The following is a 19,829-nucleotide window of genomic DNA, read 5'->3' on the forward strand; positions in this document are numbered from 1 at the left end:
GCAAGCCATTCTCCCAAGTCTTGATCAGGAGATGAGAAAGTCAAAGTGCAAGCCTAGGGTTTATTGACTGATCATGGGCCATCTGAGGATTGGACAGTGAATTAGGGTTTTGTGATTCTTAATGGATGTTGGTCTTCATCTTGATTGCAATGATACATCATCATCATCATAATTGGATGTCATCAGAAGATTGGAGAAGATTCCTTGAGATTAGGGTTTTGACCACTGGTCAACCCTAATCAGTTGCATTGGGCCAGTCAGGGCATAATCAGGAGATGGGGTTTATGATGGTTATGAGGTTCATTATGTGATTATATTATGCTTATTGAGGCTAGGGTTTCACCCTTGAGCCATTTCAGTTGAGAATTGAAGCTCAGATTGATCTATGCATGACCAAATTCATCTATCAGTTGAAAAGTCAATTGTGGTCAACTGTACATGATCTGATGGATTTGGAGGTGGAAATGAGTTAGATACGCTTCATTCATGTTGGAACAAGTGTTATTTGACATCTCAAAGCTTAAAAATGAAGAAAATCAAGTCAGGACAAAAACTGCCAAAAAAAGAAAGTGACTTGTAATTGAAGTTTCCAAAAATGGAAAGTTTTTGACCTCAAAGCCACGTGTCCAAGGAAGCTTCAAATGAAAATTTGTTCAACATGAAAGTTGTAGATCTTGTTCTCACCTTTCCAAAAAGTCCAAGAACTTGAAAGTCCCATGTATGGTTGGAAAATTATGGCTCAGTGAAATTCAAAAATGACCCATAATCAGGAGGCCATAACTTCCACATGGTTTGTCCAAATTGCAAGTTCTTTATATGCACAAACTCCATTTGATATGTACTTTCATGGTGCATAATTGGATTTTTCCAAAAGTGGTCAATGCAAAAAGTCAATTTTCAACTGGACAGTTAAAGTGGACCAGGGGCAAAATTGTCCAACTTTCAAAATAATTGGAATTTTTGAGTGGGGATTTTTGCTACACCTCATGAATGGAATTTGAAATGTGTTGGAATCATCATTTCATGACTAGGCTTCATAATTTGGGATTTGGCTTGAAAAATGCAATGGTTAAAATTGGACAATTACCATACACATGTGAAATTGAGAAATAAGCGTCCAATGAAGTTGAAACAAGTTGCAATGGTTCACATATGGTATTTGGAGGTTGCATGAGCTGTCAAAACAGGTGGCATGTGTAGCACCTCAAATTTGCACCCTACCATTCTGTACATTCATTTCATTTTTAGGTTATTAACATTTGCATATCATCATGAGCATGCATTTCATCTACATAAGCAAGGTTCAACACAAGATGGCAGTGACTTGAATTCAGAGCTTTATGTTTACACCTAGTGGCAACTAGGATTTCTCAGTGAATTCGGGGTGGCCCCAATCTAACCCTAGCGTGGAGATGCTCGGGTATTATGCTTAAATCTGGTGTCAATGGTGGTTTCTGGAGGGATCAAGACCATGATTTAAAGGCCTTTACTTGGTCATGGTTCCATACCCTAATCAGGTCATGCTCCTATATTGTGGCCTCCTAAGCCTAGTTCGACTGGTACATCATCATTCGAGATGCTTGATCTCCTTGCTTGGTCAACTTGCATTCAGCAACTTCTTGGTCCTGGTTCATCCAGGTGGAGTTCTTGGTCGTGTTTCTATTTACCGTGCTCATGATCGTTGATCCTAATGTTTGGTTTATGAAGGTTGTAGTTCAGCACATCTTGATCCTTTCTAAGTCCTTTGTTTCATGATTATTTTTGGAGTGTCACCCATGATTAATTCAGTCAGTGTCATATCCATTTCACTCTATTCCAATACATATTCAAAATCCATTCATTCATGTAAGATAATTTCAAATTCATTTCAAAAGCCATTCAGGCCAAATACAAATCCAAGTTCATTCAAGTGAAGAAATTTCATTCATTACATGATCATTACAGGAAAAAATACAAAGAAAGAAGTGTTGACCAAGGTTGACTTTGGTCAACGGTTGACTTTTTGGTCAACTTTGACCAAAGTCAACCCCATCCCAAAAAATCCTAAGTCCATAATCTCTGATCCTAACCCTATGTCTCAGCCCTATGTTGATCCTTGGTTTGACTTTTGTGACTTCAAAAATTCCACTGTTATGCCGTGCCAGGTCCAACCCTTTACTTAGCCATGTTTGCTCATCCATACCACCATGACCTGCATGACAAATAGTAACAAGTCAGAATACAAGCATGACAGAATTAAAGCATACGCTGGCCAGGAGTTGAAAGTTGCAGTCATGCTGCGAACCTGTTGCAGACTTGTATGGGCCTCACGACCACCATCATGAACAACCTGCATTTACAACAGGCCAACACAACATCCAGCAGCATATTCAATTTACCGGCAGCATCTGCAGCATCCAACAGGATCCAACCCTGTTATACAATCAATGCGTGTGAAATACAAAACATGAACATGAGCAAATCCAGTCATAATATTCCACAAACCTAGCAATTCAATGCTGCAGAATCCGAGCCATGACAAAGATCTCACCTGCTGTGCAGAATCAGGAAAAGGTTGGACCAAAGTGAGCATCTCGAAACCATTCCACCGGCCAGTGTACGCTACCTGCGTTGGTCATAAGTTCGAAGTTGCAGCCATGCTGCAGAACAGCCATGACTAACCTGCCATAGACCTGTGCCTAAAACACCACATAATATAACAGCCATGACAGTCCTACAACTACTACCAGCAGCAACAGGTTATCCTTGCAAGTATGTGGTGATGAACAATTTAGCACCCAGACGGCGAAGCAGCTGTGTCCCTACTGCTACAAGAGATTTGTGGAAGCGTCTTTTCAATGAAGGTTACAAGGCCGAGGTTCGCATAAATACTGATAGCAGTGGCATTGTTTATGCTCATTCTAACATCATTGCGGTGGCTTCTTCGGTATTGGGAGGTATGCTGAAGCAAGCGGATCGCTCCAATCGATGGTGGTCAATCTCAATTGTTGGGGATTCACATGATGCAGTACGAGTTTTCAGTCGATTCTTGTACTCTTCCTGTTACGAGAATGAAGAAAAGAAGGATTTTTCCCACACCTGTTGGTGTTGTCACCTGTATATGCGGTCCCTCATTAGAAGCATGAATGTAAGCAGAGGAAAATTGAGTTTTACTCACCATAGATAATGTAGTGGATGTACCTCAACTTGCATTATTGTGATGCACCGCGACTCAGTCCCATGTGTCATCGTAAAATACTAAAAGCTCAAAATTGTTGCGGAGTCAAGAAGTAATTGGCTTACTATAAAATGTACTCTGGAGCTTGTGGTTGAAGATACCGATACAGCCAACCCCCAATGATGTTGTTCATGTCTTCTCCGGATACGCACCACTTAGCCTTCGTCTTGTCCAGCATGCCATTCGACCTGGAGGGCGTCCTGTTGAAGAAAGTTTGAAACTGCTACGTCTGCTTTTGCTGAAAAGCTTACAACTGGATCACCTTACGAGAATCCTTTGCGAGTAATCAGCAATTGGAACCGAGACTGAATTGCTCCGAGCCCTGCCATCAGATGGGAACACGATGCTTGCAGCAAGGCCATCTCAACCCGAATGCAACCGGCAATGAAGCTTCAAAGCCTAACCTTTGTAATCCTTGGCTTGACCGCTGTAGTGCAAAGCGGACGATGTGCAATACCAATTCCATGACAGCATGTGTCCTGCGAAATTCAAATCAACAATCATCCAAATGACAGTCCAATTCAAATCAGTGATTATTCAAGCAACAAACCAGTTCTTGAATATAAGCTAGTTTGGTTCAGTACGGATATCCACAGTTAGATCAAAGATTGAAGGAAAATGCAATTAGAAAATGGGGACTTGTGGTAAATCTCACGTGAACTTAATTCATGATTTAAGACTCACCTTCACTTAATGCCAGCTGGATGGTGCAGATTGAATCATTTCAGATTTAATTCTCCAATTTGCCCCTTAGATCCTACTATATAAGCTGCAATCATTGCCAATCATTGGTTTCAGAAAATTTTCCCTCTCATTCCAAAATCGTTTTCGCCCTCAATCCTTCAACCTCTAACAAACTTTTCCAGCTTCTCCTTCAACCTCTAACAAACTTTTCCAGATTCTTCTTCAACCTGTAACAAACCTTCAACCATACTCATAATCACAATCCAGATTCTTCTCCTTCTTCCTCCATCACCTAATCTTCTTCAACATCAACCTTCACCTTCCAATCCACACCTTCACTAAACTCCGAACTCCATGGCCAAATCTTCAACCACCACGGATCTGTAACCGTAAGCTCCATCTTCACAAAATCTTCAACAACCTGCAACAATTCACAAAAGCCACTCAAAAAGCGAAATCGGAAAAGAAGAAATAAAAAAAAACGAAAGCGCGATGGTGCCTTCTCAGAATTGAAGCGCTTCCGCTCGGTGATGCTTCGCTCCATTTCAATCATCATCTACGCATCAAGCTTCATCTCTCAGCCATCACCGTAACGGATCCAAACCAGAATCGCAAGAAGAAGTGGATTGAAAACAACCAGAAGCAGAGACGAAGGAGAAGATTTTTCTCTTCATTCGAAAAAGCACCGTGCAATCGCTTCCCTCCCACCTTCAGTACACGCTCATTTCCAATTGCTGTGAGAGCTTCATCACTCGAAGCTCTACACGGCCGAGCTAAGCCACCTCCACCGCCGGAAGCTGCGAAGCTCGGAGAACGTCACCGCTCACACGCTTTCAATTCACTCCAACAGTGCGAGAAGATGAAGAGAGGCGTTTAGAAGCTGTGCTCGTGATCGTCATCATCGTCGCCACCTTCGTCGTCATCTTCGCCAGGTAATTCTTAATCCTTATGCTTACGCTTCGATTCCTTTGCCATGACGATGTATGGAATTTTGGACGATGTTATTGGTCACCGTTGTGTAATCGATTGTGAACTTCTGGTAGAATCTCCATATGAGAACCGAGAGTGTTTCTGCTGATGAATAAGCGCGTCTGAATAAGCGCTTTTCTGTTTATTTGTCATTTTGTTATTTGGTTTCAATAGATACAGTGTAGTGATGGTTATGGACCAAGCAACGTTGCAAGGCCTTTTCCTATCCGTACCCCCCCTCCGATTGGGCTTGTTGAACCTAAGGCCCATTCTGGAAAGTTTAGGTTTAGATTAGTATAAATGGATTAGGTTAGCTTAATTTTAGGATTAAGAGTTGATTAGAAGATATTAGAAGCTGATTAGAAATTTTAGTTAATGATTAGAAATATTATTAGAAACTAATTTCAGAATTTTATCATTTCGATTATTTGCAATTAGATAATTAGAAGTGGGGATTTTAGGATTAAGTACTTAGGATGTTAGGTAATTGGCTTTTTAGGATTTTAATAAGGCATTAAAATTTGGTTAGAATCTAATTAGAATATGTTAGATAATTTTAAAGAATGTTAAATCTAGTGTAGATTTTAATTGATTTTAGTTAGGAGTTTCACAAATAGAAATTTAATTCAATATTAACCCCTAACTGTGAAATGACCATTCTACCCCTAGGCTTAGAAATAATTCAATTTTGCATGCTCCCTTAATTTTAGGACATGTTAGTATTTGATTAATTGAGCTTCATGTGGAGTTTGAGCTTCTGTTTTGGATTTTTTATCCTCTTTTGACCCTAGGCTTCGACCTAGTGGTTTGGACTTATCATTTGAATTGTGATTTCAGGTTCAAGAATACATCTCCATGAGTGATGATGCTCCTTCTTTTGAGCTTAACCATTTGCTGTTGTTGGCTAACAATTGTGTGTTTTGTAGGCTTAATGGAGGATTCACTTGTGTTCATGGATTGCTCATTGTTGTCTGACTGGATTTGTCTGTTTGTGTGATATTGACTGTTGATTGTTTGTTTGAATTGTGTACTGACTGGTTAGCTATTTACACAGGTACTTTAGTAGCTTTAACTCATTGCTTGAGTTGCATAGCTTGGTTTGTGGTTTGCTTACCACTGAGGTATTGCACTTTCTTCTTCATGTAGTCTGGAGACCCGGCTGTTACCGGGCCGGGCACATTGTCTGAAGTCCTCCTTAAGAGGCAATGCTTGTGTATGTTTATATTTGTCCCAAGCAGGAAAAGTCCTCATTTGAGGCAATTGGTGGAAGGTAGGGATAAGCAATCTATCCCCCACTATTCTGTGAGTCTTCTCCTTGCTCCCATTACATGGTTGTAGCATTGAGATCCAAGCCCAAGATCTTGTACATTGTACAGTCGAGTCTATGTTCTGAGCGTAGAAGGGTCCCCCCATTCTGGACCCACGCTCCCTTGTCTGATGCTCTCTCTGACTTGAGATAGAAGCAATGAGGCACACCCCTCATCACCTTTCATCTAGCTTCACCTTAGCCCCTCAATGGCAAGGTTAAGAGCTAACCTGACCCCGATACAGAGGCTTGTTTGTTGAGGTTGATATGACCCCTCGACTAAAGCCTAACCCTGATGTTTGAGCCCCTTGCTGGTGTGTTTATTTCATGTTGTATATGTTTGTGTGGTGTGATTGTATCCCCTAGGTTTGCTAGACTCCGCGTAGTCTCGTTTGCATGTCAATTAAGGTAGCACGGTTCCTTCGTATAGGACTTCCTTTCTTGCTTGAGCTTTCCTAAAACACAAACAAACATTATCCCCTCTTAAGGATACGTCAACTCCTTCTACTACAGGTGAGTAAGTCTCCAAAGGTCGAGCATCAGGTAGATTGCGTAGTGACGTTATCCACTTAAAAAACACAAACCAACAGGAATAGTTTAGCCGAACTACGGCAACTCTGATTCTCATGTTCAGGTGAGATACGTAGGCACGAGACGCGATGTCTTGCCGAGTTTGACTAACAACTAACACTAATTCTTTTCTCTCGCCCTCGTTGCGATTGAGACCTTCCCTTTCTCTTGCCCTAGTTGCAATCGAGATCCTTCTTCTTCTTGTGTTGGTGTTAGGAGGTGGATGTAAGCCCAGCGAGTGGCATTCCACATCCTGTGTTTTGTTGTGTGCTTGGAAGCTGATGTAAGTCCATCGAGTGGCATTCGGGTTCCTTTGGTGTGTGTTTTGGGTTCGGATGCTGACATAATTCCATCAATTGGTTGTCGGGCTCCATGTTTGCCCTTTTGAGTGTGTTTTGGTTCGGATGCTGATGTAAGTCCAGTGATTGGCATTCAGGCTCCACGTTTGCCTTTGCCTGTATTTGTTTGTGTGCGTGTTAGCCGAGCTACGAATGCTCTGATTCTCCTTCGTCCAAAGGAGATACGTATGCATAGGATGCGACATCCTAGCGAGCATGTTTTCCCCCAGTCCGAACTACTTAGACTCTGATGTCTATGCTTGATAGACTAAGTAGGCCCAGGATGCGACATCCTGCCGAGTCCGTCTTGTTTGTTTTCTTGTGTCTCTTTCAGCCTGTATAAATGTTTATTTGAGCAGTGTTCTTAGCAACCATTTTCCTTCCTATTGTGCGTGGATCCCGTCGAGTACGACGGATGCGTAGGGGTGCTAATACCTTCCCTTCGCATAACCGACTCCCGATCCCATTCTCTTTGGTCGCGAGACCATGCTTTTTCCAGGTTTACTCTGAGCGTTTCCTTTCCCTCTTTTGGGATAAATAACGCACGGTGGCGGCTCTGTTGTTCTGTTTTCCCGCCGGTTTTTCGCGTAATGCGACAGCTGGCGACTCTGCTGGGGAAAGATATCAACTGTAGAGAAGTTGACCTGTGCTGGTCCTTCTTCCCTAAGCGAGTCTCTCCTAGCGCTCTCTAGGTTAGGGCTTTGGTTGCTATATGCTGCTTTATTTATTGCATTCATGTCGTTTACTGTTTGCTTTCAATGTGTGCATTAATGTTTGCATTCATTCATTTTATCTGCTGTGCTGGCTGTGTTTCTCTGATTGGGGGTGGGATTTACTCGAGGTAAAAGGCCCAATACCCAGGCTATGAGTGCAATCTAGGAAACCTAGGAATAGAGTGATTCATGGGAAGCGGGTGGTATGGCGCCACTTAGCGGAACATTGATATCACGAGCAGTTCAGACCCTGGTGGGATATTATCGGTGCATACATCGGGTGTGCACAGGATGATATTCTGCGAAAGGTTATTTATGCTGCGTTTCTCTCGACCTTACCCTAGCCTAGATGACACCCGTGAGTGGGAGGGAATGATTATTACAGGTACAGTTGCTGACTGGTTGGTGACTTGTTGGTGACTCTTGGTACTGATGGTGACTGTGAATTGTGGACATTTATTTCTGGGACGCCGGAGTTCTGTCCGTGGTTTATCAGCGGGTTCCGTTTATTTCGGATCCCCGGGTTGAATTTGAAAGTACCGGTTCAGAGGATCTGGCTGTCATCCGTTCAGTGGATGTTCCTGTGATAGTAATGTAATCTCCGGTTCCGTTTATTTCGGAACTCCCGAAGTCGGATTTATGGTGACTTAGTCCCGATGACTGTGACTGGTTCAGAGAAGTATTGGGTCTTCAGATGACTTGGCGGCACAGTGGCCTGCATACATGCATTTGCATTGGTCTCATTTGGCATTCATTTGCATTCAACTCATGTCGGTCCGTACTCAGGGTCCATTATTTTTAATTGAGACTCAGGTCGAGAGACATCCAGATGTCAGAATGTTGTTGATAAAATTTTATCTGTCTCAATGAAACCGGAATCAAAGGGCAGAATATTCCTAGTACGGACAGACATTGCATGTGTGAGTCATACTAACCCATTTGCTGTTTTGTAGGCTTCAGTACTCAACCGGTGCGCATAGCTTGTCTGTTCAGATAACCTGCTAAGGGTCTACCAAATCCAAGCTGATGGATCTTCCCAACGCCGACATCCTTGAGCTGAAAGAGATGGTGAGGGACTTGTTCAGTGTGGTACAAGGGCTTGCCTTGGGGCAGAAAGCCATGGCCGAGAGATTGGAAAGGATTGAGAAGTGGCTGATAGTGGAGCAAGTTCAGGGGAAATCTCCGTCCTCCGAAGTAAACAAACCCTCTAGCACTGTAGTAAAGAAACTTTCTGACAGAAGTCCTTTCAAGAAGGAGGTTAAGCCAGTTGGTAGGACGGTAAAAAGGGAACGTAGTCAGGATCGTTATCACCCTTACGCTGGCTCTGTAACCACTCCTATTGGTAATACACCTGCTCAATAGCAACAACCACCACCTCAACAGAAGGCGCCAAGGGTTAGGAGCCAGGTGAAGAAGAAAAAGGAGGAACGTCAGTTTGAGGAGCCACCTGTGACTTATGCCCTCCTGTTCCAGAGGTTGATGGATCTGGGTTTGGTACGGCCGAGGATATTGATTCCCATAGAGCGGCAGAATAGGCCTCCAAACTATGATGAGAATGCTAGTTGTGTGTTTCATTCTGAGATGCCCGGACATAGCATTGAGGGCTGTAGAGCTTTTAAGCATGCCGTCCAGGACATGGTGGACTCCAAGACCATTAACTTGGCCCAGATAATGAAGGGGGATGTCAACCCTGCGCCCAGGCGGGGTCCTGTGAAAGTCAAGATGGTGAAGAAAGCCAGAAAGGGGATGAAGGTGACTGAGAAGGATCAGCTAAAAGTTCCAATGGATGTGGTCCCAAAACTTCTGATGCAGGATAGAGCCGTCCCTGCTATTGATAATACTTGTGCAACCGTCGCCACAGAGGGATGTATGCTGACAAGGGATACCACCCAGAGGATCAAGGAAGAGGAAATGGATAGTGAAAAAGTTGAAGCACCCAGTCCAGCAATCGAAACCGTCAAGGTGGAGAGCGCTCTTGTTGTTGAGAAAGAGAAGAAGCTGTCCATTTCTTCTTATAAACAAGCTCTGGAAGTGGTGAAAAACCAAGAGGCCCAAGGCTGGGGGAGAATCATCGACATAGTGGTGAAGGCAGACATGTTTGGGATCGGCTATCCAGATCAAGAGTCGTCTAGACCAAACAGAGGACGCCGCCCACCGTACATCTTCGTCAGTGCAGGAATGCTGAATTCTGATCATGCTTGTTCAGTGAGTGAAGAGATCGACCGCGACCGTGAGCTAGAGCTGTGGATAAAGTCGTGCGTACCAGGCAATTGGAAGGCCTCCAAAAGCATCATTGTCGCTCATCCGGAAGAGTAGTTTTTCTATGTTAATTTTGTTTTCATGAAAGCCATACGTTTTGCCCGAAACGTACTGGTCCATTGTAAGGGCCACCTCATGTGTCTCATGTTGCAACATTTTGCATCAATAATAAATGGGTGTTTTTGTGATCAAAAGCGGTGTTCCTTGTTTTTCATTTTTTGCAGTTTTAAAAAATAAAAATGGCAATGTTTTTCGTTTTTCTTTTGAACTTGTCTCGTTCCAACCACAAAAGTGACCATTCTCCTGATCTCATGGATAACAATTTGGTTACCCCTCTATATGACTTCGACAATCCGATCTATCATGCCGAAGAAAAAGGCGAAGAAGATTGTGATCTGCTGGAATTAGCTAGGTTGTTGAAACAAGAGGAGAAGGTGATTCAACCACACGAGGAGCGAGTCAAGATGGTAATCCCAAGTACCACCGAGGTCAGGAAGTGAAAGTTGAGGCCGCTTCAGAGGCAAGTCAAGAACAGAATGGTAGCCCTGTTAAAAGAGCAGGTTGATATGTGCGCCTGGTTGTATCAAGCTACACCAGGGTAGAATACCCATGTTGTGGGGCACGAGCTACCATCGAGAGAAGACTATCCTCTAGTGAAGAAGAAAACCGGCGCCACGGATCGAAGGTCTACAGTGACTTTGTTTCATGATATGACTCATCGTGAAAGCGAATGCCATGTTGATGACATGATGACAAAGTCCCAAGCAGAAGAGGGGCACCCGGTGGACTTGATCCAGTTGTTGACAGGTAGAGATAACTCATACCGTTGAGATCGAATCAGTGCACTTATGGAGTGCTGTCCGGTGAACTGCCGAGGCTTGTTGTGGGCAAATCAGAGGAATCGAGGACGATCCTGTGAACAAAAAAAAAAAAGAAGAAAAAAACAGAAGAAAAAAAAAACAATACTAGAGACGCCTGAACCAAAAAAAAAAAAGAAGAGAGAAAGAGATCAATGGTCAGGTGGAATGATGACTGCCAAGGGGCATGGAAAGATGAAAGAAAGAATAAGTTGCAGGAACCTCCGATTCTAATGCCTCCCGTGGAAGGAATAAATGTTAACCTGGTACTTGACAGCCCTCAAGGGGTCTACGAGGTGTTTATAGGGTCAGCATGACTAGTCTTGTCGAAAAGAGCATGCAATTTACCTAAGCAAAAAGTTTATCGACTGTGAAACAATACACTCACTGCTCGAGAAAACTTGATGTACTTTGGCATAGGCTGCTCGCCGATTGAGACAGTGTATGCTGATTCATACCACCTTGTGGATGTCCAAAATGGATCTGATCAAGTATGTGCTCGAGGAGACAGCGTTGACCGGACGGGTTGCGAGAGGGCAAATGGTGTCAACTGAATACGATATTCAGTATATCTCCCAGAAAGCAATCAAGAAGAGGGTATTGTATGGTTATCTCGCCCAACAACCAGTCGATGATTCTCAACCAAGGAAGTTTGAAGTCCCTGATGAGGACATCTCGAGGTACTCAAATCGAAAGATTGAGAGTGACCGATCCCGGAGGAGGGGCCCGACCCTGAATCCGAACGGATTCTGATGTCTGATGGGGAGAGTTTAAAGTGAATGAGCTAGTGCTTCCCCGATAACAGTTGAAAGCGCCAACGATGGTGGCTGAGTACGAAGTTGGTATCCTGAGTGTCGTACTTCGATACGTGCATCTACTGGGGCAACACCTTCCTCATTCAGTATGGGATGGGAGTGATATTGCCTGCTGGAGGCAAGATCTCATTGTGGAGAGTCCAGATGGATGAGAAGTCAGAAAAGGGCGAGTGGATGAGGACTCGGTATGACGCGTTGAGCCTGATTGAGAAAAGAGTTCGACAGTTACTTGTCATGGGGTAGTTGTACCCAATAAATGAAGCGTGTTGTTAACCGAGAAGTGGGACCTCGTGGGTAGCATGGAAGAGATGTGATGTTGAAAAGGATCCTTCCTCCTCAACGATCGTGGGGCAAATGGATAAGCAGTTATGAATGTCCATTCGTGGTCAAAAAAAAAAAAAAAAAAAAAAAAAAAAAAAAAAAAGTCTCCTCTGACAGAGCCTTGTTGCTGACGACCACGGATGATGAGGATTTTCCATCCCCTGCGGATGCGGACGCAGTTAAAAGATACTTCGTGAAAAATTGACCCGCTGGACAAAAAGAATAAGAGTCCAGGAAAAAATGGGCATCCCGGCGAACCAAGAAAAAAGAGAAAAGGTTCGGGCAAAAGTTAGGGATAATAAAAGAAAAGAACTGTACACCCGGCAAGTCGAAAACCTCACAAGGGCGACTTGGGCAAAAAAGGGTATCCCGGTGGACTGAAACCTGAAAGGGCGGTCCAGGCAAAAGAGGGATTGAAACGAACAACTGCGTCCAGCATGATCGTTTGTGCTTGAGATATGGCTCGGCTAGTCTCCGACGGAGACCGATTGGAAGCGTCTTGTTCAGAAGGCCGAAAGTGCGGAAAGTCTTGAGGACATATGGGGTATAACCGAGTTGGAACCCGATGAGATCATGGTTTCACATTGCCATTAGGGTAGATTTTTTTTCCTTTTATGCGCAATCACCTCTTTCCAGGGTTTGCCTCCTGTGTATTGCTCAGTTCTGAGCCATCCTTTTTGTGTCGGTCAATAAAATGCGTGTTCAGTCAAATAGTTTTGTTTTTGTTTTCATTACCGCTTTGATTACGAAAACATCCGTTTATTTTGATAAAGAATACTTGCATTTTGAAACATAGAGGTCCTTTCCGATGCATGCTTATAAGATTGAAATCTGGAAATCTTATTCGGAAGTTTGAGTGACCAAGATGTTGAAATATGGGGGGCACGTCTGGGGCACGCTTTTATCTAACAATCTCTTGTGCAGGTGCTTTTAGATATCTTCATTCGCTGGCCTGTAGCGATATGAAACCTTTTGACAAAAGATCCCCACAGAGTCCAACCAGGGGCAAGGGATAGACGAACAATGAAAGGACGGTAAAGGATTACGACGACGATCCTGGAAGGTTTAATCAAGGAGACTCTTCAAAGTCTGAGGACCGGGAAGTTTGTATGAATCCCAGGAATTCGATCCTCGTGGGATGAATCAGAAGAGTCCAGGCGAGTCTGGGAGTTCTCAAAAGTGGAAAACTGACACTGTGGGTGGACGATGGATGACGTTGTTCGACGACTTGACAGGCGTTCCGTACCCAATAGGCTGTATCCCCAGTGGGTGTGAGAGTGTTAGTTCCCTAACAAATTTGAGATCAGTGCCTCCTCAGCAAGCCTGAAGGTTACCATATCCTCAGCGGAGTTGTGATTGCTTTCCAAGTCTGAAGCTGTCTTCTCGGCAGAGTTTGTGTTGATGGTTTTCCCTCAGCGAGGTCCCCAAGCGGATCGAGTCCGGTGAAATCATTCCCAATAGAGGTAAGAATTGGTTGCCTCCCCTAGCAGGGTAATCGCCAAGCAGTCCGGGTTCGATGGAGTTCATCCCCGGCAAGGGTTGTCTTTCCCCAATAGGGAGGAAATCGACGCGGCAAGGAGATTCTCAGCACAGTTCCTGGAGTCCCCCGGTGTTGTCTCTGGAGGAGACGTGTGTTTATGCATCCATCATTTAGATAAGTATAACATAGTGCATCATTAGTGCATAGCATTTCCATAATCATGGGGCATTACGCTAAAAAAAAAAAACTCATGCATCTGCATTGCAAGCATATCCATTAGCCCGAGGCCGTCGTGAATTGACCAAGAATGGGTTGTTGGAAAGAGTTTAGCATCGCTTGGATCGATTTCAGAATTGGGTTCCCCAGCAGGGTTGAGAGAGGGTGTTTCCCCAACAAGTGACCCCGCAAGTGAGTGGGTATCCCCAGCATTGTTACTCCCCAATTGGTAGCATCTTGCCGGCTTGGATCTTTTCCCTAGCAGATGTGGGTGTGTCTGATCTCTCCATGTAGGGTCTACCCCTTAAGCAGAAAGTGTCTACCATTTCCTTCTGCGCTCCCCATTGAGTTATACCCTCGTGGATGACGGTTGTTTCCGTTCCCTCCCCCTCGGGATGGGTTTTCCCTATTGAGTTCTTTCCTCATTAGGATGAGTCTTGATCCAGTCTGCCTTTTCGGATCGATCCTGAATTGGCCTATTTGGGTTGTCTCCTGTTTTTCCCTGGGGCATAAATGAATAGTTGCTCACTAACCGGCACTCATTCATATTATCCTCAGCGGAATTTGTGGGCCTCTACCTACAAACCGGTAGTTGTAAGTCCTATCTTTGTGGTTTTCTACCTACAACCCGGTAGTTGTAAAATCCCACTTTCATCCCCTAGCAGAGGTAACCTTTGTGGTTCATTCTGTTTGTTGGCTTCTACCTATAATCCGGTAGTTGTAAGTCCTATCTTTGTGGTTTTCTACCTACAAGCCGGTAGTTGTAAAATCCCACTTTCATCCCCTAGCAGAGGTAGCCTTTGTGGTTCATTCTGTTTGTTGGCCTCTACCTACAAACCGGTAGCTGTAAGTCCTATCGTCGTGGTTTTCTACCCACTAGTCGGTAGTTGTAAAATCCCACTTTCATCCCCTTGGTGGAGTTAACCCTGTGTGCTCATCTTATCGATGACTGGTTACTTTTCCGTGGTTTTCTGCCTACAAACCGGTAGATGTAATCCCCTCTTTGCAGTTATCAGTATCCAGTTTGCGGTATTGATATTCTTTTCCCCTCTGGATACTTGCCTTGATCAAGCAGTATTGTCCCCAGTGGGTCTTCCCCTTCCTTTGGGTATTTGCTCCGAGTTAGCAACTTCATCCTTTTTTGATTGGTCATCTTTTGCATACCTATTCCTGGTACCCTGATGCCTTTCTTTTCGGTCGTTTATCCATTTAACAACCTGCAATCCGGTTATGGATAATCTTCCATGCGAGTGTGTTATCTACGTTTTGACGACTAGATAATATGTCTCATGCACTCTCTGGTCAGTCTTTTGATTGTTTTCTCCAGCAGAGTAAGATTCGTATTCCCTATGGAATCGAATGTCCATCCTTTAACAAGACTGCTTTTCTAGCCCTCTTCAGGATGTCGAGTGTTTTGGGACAACAAACCAATTCACGCTTTGGTCGGTCACCCGTTTCATGCCTACAACCCGGCATCCTTGGTGTTCCTTCCTGTCTACTCTCTGTCATGACCTTGATCCCCGGTGATTTTCCTCCTCTCCGTTGGTGTCGATAAACGTCGAGTTTTTCCCCATCATCCATTGATGATTTGGTTGCGTCCTTCTCTCCCCAGAAGAGTCCTCCTCTCCGTTGGTGTCGATAAACGTCGAGTTTTTCCTGTGCGTCCTATGACGTATAGTTGATGGTTCCCCGCAGATCATTTGGTAATACCATATGATTCCCCTCAGAGTTTTCTCCTCTCCGTTGGTGTCGATAAACGTCGAGTTTTTCCTATTCGTCCTATGGCGTATAGTTGTACCCTTCCCCAAGTGGATCTACCTCCCCGTTGGTTTCGATAAACGTTGTGTTTTTCTCATTCGTCCGCGAACGTTTGATTGTATACCCTATTCCCATTCATTCATTAATGTCTGGTTGATTTCCCAACCAGAACTCCCAGTAGACGTCCTATTCGGTTTCCGGTTGTGGTGCCTTTCCCTCGTGAAGTGGCTTTCTCCTTCTCCCTTTCGTCCTATGACGTTTGGCTGAGTGTTCTCCTTCTCCCTTTCGTCCTATGACGTCTGGCTGAGTTTTCTCCTTCTCCGTTGGTGTCGATAAACGTTGAGTCTCCCTTTCGTCCTATGACGTCTGGTTGAGTTTCCTCCTTCTCCGTTGGTGTCGATAAACGTTGAGTCTCCCTTTCGTCCTATGACGTCTGGTTGAGTTTTCTCCTTCTCCGTTGGTGTCGATAAACGTCGAGCTTCTCCCTTTCGTCCTATGACGTCTGGTCGAGTCTTCCCATTCATCCTATGATGTCTGGTTACCTCTCCGTTGGTCTTGGTAAACGTTGAGTCTTTCCCATTTCGTCCGCTGACGTATGGTTGTATCACTATCTTTCCAGTCATTCATTAATGATTGGTTACCTCTCCGTTGGTCTTGGTAAACGTCGAGTTTTTCCTAGTCGTCCTATGACGTCTAGTTGTACCTTTCCCCAAGTTGGTTCACCTCTCCGTTGGTTTTGGTAAACGTGGAGTTTTTCCCATTTCGTCCGCTGACGTATGGTTGTATCTCTCTTTCCATTCATTCATTAATGATTGGTTACCTCTCCGTTGGTTTCGGTAAACGTTGAGTTTTTCCCATTGCGTCCGCTGACGTATGGTTGTATCCTTTCCTGGTCGTCCCAGTAGAGTTGATTTACCTCTCCGTTGGTCTTGGTAAACGTTGAGTTTTTCCCTATTCGTCCTATGACGTCTAGTTGCACCTGTCCTGGTCGTCCCAGTAGAGTTGGTTACCTCTCCGTTGGTCTTGGTAAACGTTGAGTTTTTCCTAGTTGTCCGTTGGCATCTAGTTGAGATAATTCCTGTTCCCATGCATCGTGTGTCGATGTCTGGATGTGATTGCACCTCTGAAGAGAAAGAAAACAAAAAGGACAAATTCCCAGCAGTGTGCAAATTTCTACGGTTCTTGGTATTCAATCCCTGTTTACCCTGAAAGTCTGACAGCCGTTGCTCTCATCCATTCGGGTTCCCAGTTGATTGAATAGGGGCAGCTGTAGCACCTCAAATTTGCACCCTACCATTCTGTACATTCATTTCATTTTTAGGTTATTAACATTTGCATATCATCATGAGCATGCATTTCATCTACATAAGCAAGGTTCAACACAAGATGGCAGTGACTTGAATTCAGAGCTTTATGTTTACACCTAGTGGCAACTAGGATTTCTCAGTGAATTCGGGGTGGCCCCAATCTAACCCTAGCGTGGAGATGCTCGGGTATTATGCTTAAATCTGGTGTCAATGGTGGTTTCTGGAGGGATCAAGACCATGATTTAAAGGCCTTTACTTGGTCATGGTTCCATACCCTAATCAGGTCATGCTCCTATATTGTGGCCTCCTAAGCCTAGTTCGACTGGTACATCATCATTCGAGATGCTTGATCTCCTTGCTTGGTCAACTTGCATTCAGCAACTTCTTGGTCCTGGTTCATCCAGGTGGAGTTCTTGGTCGTGTTTCTATTTACCGTGCTCATGATCGTTGATCCTAATGTTTGGTTTATGAAGGTTGTAGTTCAGCACATCTTGATCCTTTCTAAGTCCTTTGTTTCATGATTATTTTTGGAGTGTCACCCATGATTAATTCAGTCAGTGTCATATCCATTTCACTCTATTCCAATACATATTCAAAATCCATTCATTCATGTAAGATAATTTCAAATTCATTTCAAAAGCCATTCAGGCCAAATACAAATCCAAGTTCATTCAAGTGAAGAAATTTCATTCATTACATGATCATTACAGGAAAAATACAAAGAAAGAAGTGTTGACCAAGGTTGACTTTGGTCAACGGTTGACTTTTTGGTCAACTTTGACCAAAGTCAACCCCATCCCAAAAATCCTAAGTCCATAATCTCTGATCCTAACCCTATGTCTCAGCCCTATGTTGATCCTTGGTTTGACTTTTGTGACTTCAAAAATTCCACTGTTATGCCGTGCCAGGTCCAACCCTTTACTTAGCCATGTTTGCTCATCCATACCACCATGACCTGCATGACAAATAGTAACAAGTCAGAATACAAGCATGACAGAATTAAAGCATACGCTGGCCAGGAGTTGAAAGTTGCAGTCATGCTGCGAACCTGTTGCAGACTTGTATGGGCCTCACGACCACCATCATGAACAACCTGCATTTACAACAGGCCAACACAACATCCAGCAGCATATTCAATTTACCGGCAGCATCTGCAGCATCCAACAGGATCCAACCCTGTTATACAATCAATGCGTGTGAAATACAAAACATGAACATGAGCAAATCCAGTCATAATATTCCACAAACCTAGCAATTCAATGCTGCAGAATCCGAGCCATGACAAAGATCTCACCTGCTGTGCAGAATCAGGAAAAGGTTGGACCAAAGTGAGCATCTCGAAACCATTCCACCGGCCAGTGTACGCTACCTGCGTTGGTCATAAGTTCGAAGTTGCAGCCATGCTGCAGAACAGCCATGACTAACCTGCCATAGACCTGTGCCTAAAACACCACATAATATAACAGCCATGACAGTCCTACAACTACTACCAGCAGCAACAGGTTATCCTTGCAAGTATGTGGTGATGAACAATTTAGCACCCAGACGGCGAAGCAGCTGTGTCCCTACTGCTACAAGAGATTTGTGGAAGCGTCTTTTCAATGAAGGTTACAAGGCCGAGGTTCGCATAAATACTGATAGCAGTGGCATTGTTTATGCTCATTCTAACATCATTGCGGTGGCTTCTTCGGTATTGGGAGGTATGCTGAAGCAAGCGGATCGCTCCAATCGATGGTGGTCAATCTCAATTGTTGGGGATTCACATGATGCAGTACGAGTTTTCAGTCGATTCTTGTACTCTTCCTGTTACGAGAATGAAGAAAAGAAGGATTTTTCCCACACCTGTTGGTGTTGTCACCTGTATATGCGGTCCCTCATTAGAAGCATGAATGTAAGCAGAGGAAAATTGAGTTTTACTCACCATAGATAATGTAGTGGATGTACCTCAACTTGCATTATTGTGATGCACCGCGACTCAGTCCCATGTGTCATCGTAAAATACTAAAAGCTCAAAATTGTTGCGGAGTCAAGAAGTAATTGGCTTACTATAAAATGTACTCTGGAGCTTGTGGTTGAAGATACCGATACAGCCAACCCCCAATGATGTTGTTCATGTCTTCTCCGGATACGCACCACTTAGCCTTCGTCTTGTCCAGCATGCCATTCGACCTGGAGGGCGTCCTGTTGAAGAAAGTTTGAAACTGCTACGTCTGCTTTTGCTGAAAAGCTTACAACTGGATCACCTTACGAGAATCCTTTGCGAGTAATCAGCAATTGGAACCGAGACTGAATTGCTCCGAGCCCTGCCATCAGATGGGAACACGATGCTTGCAGCAAGGCCATCTCAACCCGAATGCAACCGGCAATGAAGCTTCAAAGCCTAACCTTTGTAATCCTTGGCTTGACCGCTGTAGTGCAAAGCGGACGATGTGCAATACCAATTCCATGACAGCATGTGTCCTGCGAAATTCAAATCAACAATCATCCAAATGACAGTCCAATTCAAATCAGTGATTATTCAAGCAACAAACCAGTTCTTGAATATAAGCTAGTTTGGTTCAGTACGGATATCCACAGTTAGATCAAAGATTGAAGGAAAATGCAATTAGAAAATGGGGACTTGTGGTAAATCTCACGTGAACTTAATTCATGATTTAAGACTCACCTTCACTTAATGCCAGCTGGATGGTGCAGATTGAATCATTTCAGATTTAATTCTCCAATTTGCCCCTTAGATCCTACTATATAAGCTGCAATCATTGCCAATCATTGGTTTCAGAAAATTTTCCCTCTCATTCCAAAATCGTTTTCGCCCTCAATCCTTCAACCTCTAACAAACTTTTCCAGCTTCTCCTTCAACCTCTAACAAACTTTTCCAGATTCTTCTTCAACCTGTAACAAACCTTCAACCATACTCATAATCACAATCCAGATTCTTCTCCTTCTTCCTCCATCACCTAATCTTCTTCAACATCAACCTTCACCTTCCAATCCACACCTTCACTAAACTCCGAACTCC

At 43.9% G+C, this 19,829-nt stretch overlaps 1 long non-coding RNA gene across 6 annotated transcripts; it reads right to left on the minus strand.

Annotated features, from left to right (window-relative positions):
- Positions 1–1,967: 1,967 nt before the first annotated feature.
- On the minus strand, positions 1,968–19,586 carry LOC127073775 (uncharacterized). 6 transcript variants are annotated; one of them, XR_007785861.1, is made up of 5 exons: positions 19,476–19,586; positions 3,181–3,696; positions 2,531–3,094; positions 2,285–2,412; positions 1,968–2,191 (listed from the first exon to the last, which is right to left on the minus strand). It is a non-coding gene; the product is annotated as an uncharacterized LOC127073775 (long non-coding RNA). The 6 variants fall into 6 exon arrangements; XR_007785858.1 differs by lacking the exon at positions 3,181–3,696 and adding an exon at positions 18,755–19,270; XR_007785856.1 differs by lacking the exons at positions 2,531–3,094; positions 3,181–3,696 and adding exons at positions 18,105–18,668; positions 18,755–19,270.
- Positions 19,587–19,829: the final 243 nt, after the last annotated feature.

Source organism: Lathyrus oleraceus, chromosome 4 (assembly GCF_024323335.1).
Source record: "Lathyrus oleraceus cultivar Zhongwan6 chromosome 4, CAAS_Psat_ZW6_1.0, whole genome shotgun sequence".
In the NCBI taxonomy this organism is placed as follows: Eukaryota; Viridiplantae; Streptophyta; class Magnoliopsida; order Fabales; family Fabaceae; genus Lathyrus; species Lathyrus oleraceus.